Below are 8,630 nucleotides of genomic sequence, written 5' to 3'. Positions count from 1 at the left end.
CTATAGTTTTTAAGCATTAAAGTATGTATTATTCAGTGTCGGCTTCATCTAACCAGTGACTCGCTGCATCAATTTAACCTTAAAGTCTAAATCAACTTTGGATTAGCCTCGGATGAATGAAGCTTTGTTCAATTGTGACTCTTGGTTGGAACAGCTGCTGTGGGTTCCTGAAGTGAATCCTGCCATACCTAGCAGAATAACAGACTGATGGAGATTTTCCGCATGAGGCTGCACTGCTGTCATTTTGCTAAGTTTGAGAAGTCCTAGAAAATGGAGAAGGCTTGTGGAGGGGGAAGCATCATACTCACTGAGAGGGAATTTTTAAAGAGTAAGTTTGGTTCTGCAATTGAGAAGTATATTGGGGACAAAGGACTGCAGCGACAAAATCAGGAATTTGCCCCACTTCAAAGAGATGGGTCTCACTATAGAAAGATACACCCAGTTCCCAAGGCACACAGGGCAGGAGACTGAAGAGTGGGATTTCCTGAAGGTTCACAGAGTAGTAAACAAAACCCACTGGGGGAAGAGCCCTGAGAACCATGGAGGAGAACAGAGGAGGGGACCCTGCCCTGAGGTTCCACCACCTTTCCCAGGGGCACCGGCCGAACCGGGAGAGTCAGAGGCCGACAATGCCAAGGGCTTGATGAACTGATTCGGCCACGGTGTTGTCTGAGGTGACAGAAGCAGGAACATACAGAGGGCTGGGCACCCACCGCCCTTCTCACCTTAGGCCGCGTCACTTCCTCCCACTGGCCTTCCCCGTGCACCGGGCGCTCTGTTCCTCACGCACGCATGTCTTTCGGGGTCTCGTCAGTAACTATGCGTTCATTTTTCATAACAACTGCGCACAGCACCTGCTGCCCTGGGTCTTCCTCTCTTAATGGACTGTGAGCGCCTTGCCAGTGGGTGGGCGTTCCGGCTCCTTCATGTCTGCGCAGCCAAGGTGTAGCATACATGCCACTAAATGTTTGCCCAGTGGAAACAAGAAATGAAGAAAGGATGAAAAATAAAAAATCTGTCCAAAAAGAGCATGAAGAGTCAAAATAGAGAAATCAAACAGGTTGGAAACGGAAACCAAATAGGAAACAGAAGGTTGGTATCCAAGAGATGAAATAGCAAAAGGGTAAGTGGAGGATGAGAAGAAGAAGCGGGTGAAGACTCACCGAGAAGAGTTGCACTGTGTTCCTTGGGGACAGTGTCATGTGCGAGGCGGTGAACCTGCTGACAGCAGAGGGGCAGGTAGAGAATGGGGAGCGGGCCGACTCCAAACCATTTACCAGGGACACTCTGGATGGACGCGCGTTTTCTCCCCATTCTACGCTTACCTCCCAAAGCCAGGGCTTCCAGGCTTCCAGCCCCCACACACCATGGTCCCCTCAGGGGTCTGCCCAGGCTCAGTGTCAGGGCCAGCACTACATACAGAGCTACAAGGTCATGACTTGATGTTTTCAGCTACAATCAGTGATTCTCAACCTTCTGGCCCTTTAAATACAGTTCCTCATGTTGTGACCCAACCATAAAATTATTTTCGTTGCTATTTCATAACTGTAATGTTCCTACTGGTATGAATCGTATTGTAAATATCTGATATGCAGGATGGTCTTAGGCGACCCCTGTGAAAGGGTCGGTCGACCGCCAAAGGGGTCGCGACCCACAGGTTGAGAACCGCTGAGCTACATGAAGAGCATAGGGGAATACCCAACCAGGCTGACAGAAGCTAACCCTTTAGGCATTCTCAAAGTAGGAGAGATCTTGTTCAATGCCCTTCCGAAACATCTAGTTCTACATTGGTGAGGACTCTTGTTTAATTGGGTCCATTCACTAATTTTTAACTTCCAGGAAACCCTGTGGAACATATAAAATTGGCCATAGAATCACAAAGCTGGATTAAGATAACAGTCCCTTGAGTACGGGGTTCAATCTTAAGTGCACTGTTCATGAGGAGTATATATCCTCAAGCAATGTAAGTTTCCTGGGCCTCGGTTACTTTATCTGTAAAATGGGTAGAATGGCCTCTACCTCGTAGTATCTACTGAAGAGGGTTGTTATGAAGATTCAATGAAATAATATCCATAAAGCACTTAGTACCTTACCTGGCAAAGGTCAGGCGAGGCGTCACACTTTATCTGGCTTATCCTAAAAAGCACTTAATGGGGGTGCAGGAGGCTCCTAGTTCGGTACTACGGGCCGTGCTTTTCTTTCGGGGCACAAACCAGCCCCCCCTTGTGGAAAGGCAGTGAGACTCCTGGGAAGACTGTGACACCTGAACAAGAGAAGAAATAGGAAGTACGTACTGATTCGAATCAGCCTCCATCACCATACATTTGGGCCCTTTACCTTTTACTACCGCACACAATGCAATATGCAGGTCATAGAAATGTATACTTGAAACCTATGTGATCTTATTAACCAATGTTACCCCAATGAATGTAACTTAAAAAATAAAATAAGAGCCCTGGCCAGGGTTTCTCAGTGGTTAGAGTGCCAGCCCAAGCACCTAAAGGTTGTGGGTTTGATTCCTGGTCAAGGACACATACCTGGGTTGCAGGTTCCATCCCCAGACCCAATTGATCTTTCTCTCTCTTTCTCTCTCTCTCTCCTTTCCTCCCTCCCTTCCACTCCTTCTAAAAATAAATGGGGGACAGCGGGGAATCCTCCAATGAGATTAACAAAACAAAACAAAAAAAGAAAGAAAATTAGAAAGTACTGATTTGATATTAAATGAAAGGCTCTTATGTATTCATCTACGTTTGTTGTTTTTCTTTCTCCTTGTGCATTTGTTACATTGCTTCCTAAAACTAATTACCTAATTACAGAGGGTGAAAGCATTTAAAGGATTAACGTGCGTTCCCTCACATATAATGTGGCAGAAGAGATGTTTATTAATTGCTCCACTGAAAAATGCTCCAACCCCTTTCACAGCCGCTGAGTCATTCATTAATCTGCCCCCTCCACCCATGTGTTTAACCAGCTTTAACCCCCCCACCCCCAAGGTACCGCTAAATACCTACTGTCGCGTATTCTAAGCCCTTTAATTAATCACATTAGCGGTCATGTGTTGACCCTCTTCCCTCCCGCGCGCCATTCCTGCAATTTCCCGCGGAAAGAACCAGTAAGAACACACGTTTCTAGCAACGGCTGAGCGGCACTTTGTCAGCAATTATTCCTTTAAAATCGGAGCCGCCAACACGTCAGACAGGAGAGGCGAAAATGTGGCCATTTTTATTGTGACATGCAGATGCGGTTGACGTTTGGATTCTGCTCTGTGTAGAGGAGAACCAGAGGTAAACACGTGGAAGAACCTTCTGCTCAGAACCACGGGCTCTGCCAATCAGAGGTCCACGTAGACTATTTAGGAAGGAATTCGGGGAAAGCAGTTGGGAAGGAGCAAGGGTCCCGCCAGAGGAAATGCGTAGATGGGGTTCAGCAATTGAAGGGACAGGATCTGGACAGTAGGTCCAGCAGGGGACAGGACTTGGAGAGGGGCAGGGAGGGAGCCAGGGGCAGAAAGCAGAACAAAAGTAGCACAGAGAGCAGGCAGATGTAGAAGACAGACATTTGTGGACTTTGCAAGGAGCTAGGAAGGTCACCTTGCCTGCCACTGAGCTCCCGGTAACCTCGTCTATAGCTGGCTGTGAATCCAGACACATTCACTGAATTTTCTGGAATGAAGAGTTAGCACATACACCTAAGGTTTTAAGTAACTCCCATGATGTAGTTAGCATGTTGACTCAAGTAAATATGAACTTTAAAGAAAGCATCCCCTATATTATCATTGTGTTTTAAAGCTGGAGCAAACTAAATAAAACATTTAAAGAGAAAATTATGTTAAAACAAACTGCTACCCCACAAAAGATAGAAATCCACAACCAATTACTAAAGCTACATAGCATATTTCAGTGTTTGAGGTTAGGCTGATATAGCATTACTTTTTTTATTCTAACAACAAGGAAGTTGGCTTACTGTGAAATTCCAGGAGGTCCTCCATAAAGCAAGGAGGCATGGTGTAGTGAGCAGGTAAGCACACCTTTGCCCACACATGGTAATACTGCCTAGCAGGTCAGCCTAAGCCACTGGCCCTTCCCTTTGTATTTCTAGGGGCTTGGTTGGGGGTGGGGGGGGAAGGAATCACTCTGCTTAAATTGCAAAAACTAGATTTGAAATGTCCTTCCCACTCTGCCTTGTCAATTACCATCACACCTGCCCTTCAGAAGCCAGCTTAGAAACCCCAGCCCCATAGGCTTGCCAGCTAGGACCTGCTGATAACACTCTTTTATGACAATGACAACTACTACCATTTCCTGGGATGTGCCCAAATGCCTCCAAAACACATCTCCAGGCCTACAGATAAGAATATGATGGCTCAGTGGATAGAGCGTCGGTCTGCGGACTGAAAGGTCCCAGGTTCGATTCCGGTCAAGGGCATGTACCTGGGTTGCAGGCATATCCCCAGTGGGAGATGTGCAGGAGGCAGCTGATCGATGTTTCTCTCTCATCGATGTTTCTAACTCTCTATCTCTCTCCCTTCCTCTCTGTAAAAAATCAATAAAATATATTTAAAAAAAAAAAAAAAGAATATGGGGGGCTGGACCTTCTACCACATTAAGGTACTGATCTGTCTGCACACCCATTATCCATGGCACATTTCTCACCCTCAGAAGGGCAGAATCCCCTGTCATTTCATCTTTGGTTTTATACCCAGTAGTGTTGGCCACATGGCAAGGACCTGATAATGTCTGTTAAGAGAAAGTGCAGGGGAGAAAGAGAAGAGAGAGAGAGAGAGAGAGAAGAAAGGAGAGAAAGGAAAGGAATAAGGCTCGTTAGAAACACATTTTCCACTGACAGAAGGACCCAGGGATAGAACTGCAACTCTTCCCAAGCACAGCCACGTGTGAAGGCACCTCTTCCCGCCGGGAATCACGTAAGCCCATGGGGTCTGACTGGGCGATGAGGGTGGTGCTCCCAACTTGCCTCAGGCCGCAGGACCACTGCCCTGGTAAGAACACTTACTAAATGCTTGCTTGTTGACAGTGCTTTACCTGCTTTGCATGCACCAAGGAATAAATTCACACTTGAAAACTGCAATAAATATGGCACAGTGAGGTGCATAAAACAGTGAACGTTTAATGAATAATCAGAAAGTGATCGGCCACATAAATGCCTCCAAGTTTAAATAAAGAAGAAATAACCCTGCCTGGGTGGCTCTGTTGGTTGGAGCATTGTCCCACACACCAAAACGCTGCAGGTTCAATTACTGGTTGGATACATGCCCAGGGTGTGGGTTTAAGCCCCTTTTGGGACTCATATGGAAGGCAACAGGTCTCTCTCTCTCTCTCTCTCCCTTCCTCTCTCTCTCAAAAATAAAAAGAATGACATAGAACTAATGTTTTCTGAACCAGAACCAGAGGGCAGGGTTCCTTGCCTCCCTCTCACCCAGCGGAAACCACTGTGCTGTTATCACGATAATAACGTTCTTGCTTTTCTTTCCCTTTCCTCTCTGCGCCCTGCATTCTTGCCTAATTATCCAGCCCCCTAACTGGTAGGTACGCGCTGTCCATCCCTGCCTCAGGGACAGCGCGTCTGCAGTACAGAGCTCAGGGGTCGTGGTGCCCACAGGGGTACAGGAGGCAGAGCAGTCTTCTGGCGGCAGGCGAGGGGGGTGAGCTTTGCAGCTCATATGGCCTGACTCCGATCTTTGCCCAAGCTTTGTGACTCACAGCTGCTAAAGAGCTCACACTCAAGGCTTCTGAGCTGCTGTCACCTCTCCAAGAGCACAGCGGGCCTGTGTTCCAATCAAGGCCACTCAGCTCAGCACAAGGCTACGCAGGCGCCTCCCTGAAGCTTAAAGCACCAGTGCTGGAGGGGCCCTGACGCTGCTTCATATGTGAACTGACCCTTCACTTAAAAACCCTTCTTACGTCACCAGGACAGACAGAATCCAGAAATCACCCCCTCAAACTCCTAAAATTGGAAAGAGCAAGAAACTCGAGCTCAGAGAGGGAAGTGACTCGTTCAAGGTCACACGCTGTGATAACGCAGGGCCCTAATAAGGACAGAGAAGTAAGACTCCTTTCATGCTGTTAAGCGCCCAGCAGCGCTGAGGCCTGATGTTTCACTTTCCGTTCTGGCTGGCCAACCCCCTTGGTTCCTGCTCTGTTTTGATGAGGTTCTGGGAAGCACGCCAGCTAACTCGAGGGATTCAGCTAAAGCCAACAGCAAGAGTTTCACTTTCCCCCCCTAAGCCCAACTTTGAGGCCAGAGTCGAGTGATCCTGGCAAGGGTAGGGGTCACTGTCCCCATAGCCACACGGATGACCAGAGGCCACAATAACTAACTTACACTCACTGAAGCCTTTGTACAGGGCTCGACAGCTCACCACATGCTCTCACATAGGTGATCTCACGTGACCCTCATAAGACTTCCCTGGCAAGAGGCAAGAGACGAGGCTGGTCATTTTAGTCCTGATTTTAAAGGAAGAAACGGAGCATGTGTCTGAGGTCATCAGGCTAGTGGAGCCGAGGTGACCCACTATTCCATCGCCAGACCTGGTGACAGGAGAGACGAGAGCCTGGGAGTCAGTGGCCCATGCTTCATCCTCACTCCATGATCACATGACATTGACAAATATTACAAACAGCTCCAATGATGACCTCTGTATCTCAATCATCTCTCAATCATCTTTATAGGCCCCCAACACTGAAGGATCTTGGTGGGGGGTGTAATTTGATTTAAATATAATTTTACCTATAAAGAATGCTTTGCATCATAAAAATCAGTCAAGTATGGCATTTTTCGGAGATAATTCAGGCTGTCTTTGTCTTCTAGTATGGTATCTCCATAGATTTGTGTCAATAGCATATTTGAGCCACAAGTAACTACAAATAAACTATTTCTCTCCTTTTGTGGATAAAGAAACCGAGGCCTAGACAAAGGACAAGACACCCTTCCCCAGTTGACGTAAGTCTCTGGGAGAGTGGGGACAAACACCTAAATCTCCTGAGCTCCAAGTCCATGTCCCTTCCACCCCACCCACCTGCCCCAGCCCCCCTGTCTGCCATTGAAATGTCTCCTACCTGTGCATTCTCATGCAATTCAGACCAAGTATTTTGTCAGGACCTATCCTAGCTGTGAATGTGTCTTGTTTATTGTAGCATCATTTCACTAAGCCCCCATCTCCCTCAATAACCTTTCACCTGACACTGCCCCTCTCTGAGCCTGAGGTCCTCACCTGTAAAACACAAATAAGCCACGTGCCTCCCCTCACACTGTGGCGACCTCTAAACTGAAATGCAAATGGGAGAGGTTATGATCAGTATTTAGCTCTGGATTTGCATTCCATGCGATTGTGTCTCAGGCTTCCACCTGTGAAGGGGAGCGGGCGCTGTCTAGGATCTAGCCCAGAGCGACGCTAGGGAGGCGTGTGCAGAGGGTAACCTCTCCTGGGCCCTTCCCAATGAAATGCTGTAGTTACCAATGTCCTCAGCCATGAATCATGAGTATCCCACTGATCTGCATGAATCATTTTATTTATTCACCTGCATCAATGCCGCACTTACTGTGTGCCCAGCACCGTGAGGCGAGGCAGAGCATCGAAGCCGCGGCAGAGCCAGTACCTCCCTTCATGAAGCAGACAGTCCCGAGAGGAAATGACACAGACCTGCGGACAGACAGCATGGCTCTAAGAGGGCGCATGCAGCATTTCAGGGAGGACCACATGGTAAGGCCTTCCTCTTAGATTAGTCCATTAGGAAGGAGTTCCTACTGCTTGAGACAAAACAAAATAAAAGAGCCAGTAATAATTAGAATTAGAATCTTCCTCCCGGACCCTCCCAAAGTCAGCACAAGAGAATCCTGGCCCAGCGGACAGGTCCCTTTCTGGAAAGCTTCCCCGCTTGACCGGCCACAATCAACGGCCCCTGCTCTGCATCCCAGGCTCTGTCTGTACTGGCTCTGGCCCTCTTACTCCTTCTCGTTACCTTACAGTGGTGTGTAAATCTCTCTCTGCTCCCTTCCCAGCCCAGAAAGACATTGACTGCCCTGCTCCTGCCTCCCTCCCTCCTTTTCACTCTGCCCACACTAAAGCCACTGCATGGAATGGCACCTACAGATATTTATCGATGCAGGCTGCCCAGCATGGAGTCGCCTCCTGACAAAGGGCGGGCTTACCGGTTTTCACAATCTGGTTCCACTCTCTCCATGCCGCTCTAATTCTTCTGTTAGGGGCCCATCTAAGACAGGTCGCCTAACTGGATGAGGTGCAAACGGGTTTTACTCCATCCTTTAGAGCTGCTGGGGACCTGTGGAGAGGCCCAGACTGTATTTTAAAAACAATCATCATCACTTCAAACAGACACTATAAAACATACACACACACACACACACACACACACACACACACACACCCTGGCCAAGATGATGGAGGAGGTGTGAGGCCTAAGCTTCAGTGTGCCCAGGCCTGTTGGTGACCCATTTCTGCAGCCATCAGCCACTCGGGCTATTTATACGTCCCCACTGAAGACTTTGTGTCCTGGCCCCTGGCTCCTCCCTCCCTCTCCCGTTCATCACCAAAACTTTATGGAATGCTTGCATCCATAGGATGCTGACTCATGGATCCATGCCAATCTGGTCTA

General features: G+C 48.1%; 1 long non-coding RNA gene across 1 annotated transcript; it reads right to left on the bottom strand.

The window, feature by feature from the left end:
- Positions 1 to 341: 341 nt before the first annotated feature.
- LOC118669488 lies at positions 342 to 8,322 on the bottom strand. The gene is made up of 5 exons (XR_004971983.1): positions 8,167 to 8,322; positions 7,557 to 7,657; positions 2,094 to 2,263; positions 1,164 to 1,218; positions 342 to 960 (listed from the first exon to the last, which is right to left on the bottom strand). It is a non-coding gene; the product is annotated as an uncharacterized LOC118669488 (long non-coding RNA).
- Positions 8,323 to 8,630: the final 308 nt, after the last annotated feature.

This window comes from Myotis myotis, unplaced genomic scaffold (genome assembly GCF_014108235.1).
Source record: "Myotis myotis isolate mMyoMyo1 unplaced genomic scaffold, mMyoMyo1.p scaffold_m19_p_14, whole genome shotgun sequence".
NCBI classification, from domain to species: Eukaryota; Metazoa; Chordata; class Mammalia; order Chiroptera; family Vespertilionidae; genus Myotis; species Myotis myotis.
This window is presented reverse-complemented; position numbering and strand designations above follow the sequence as displayed.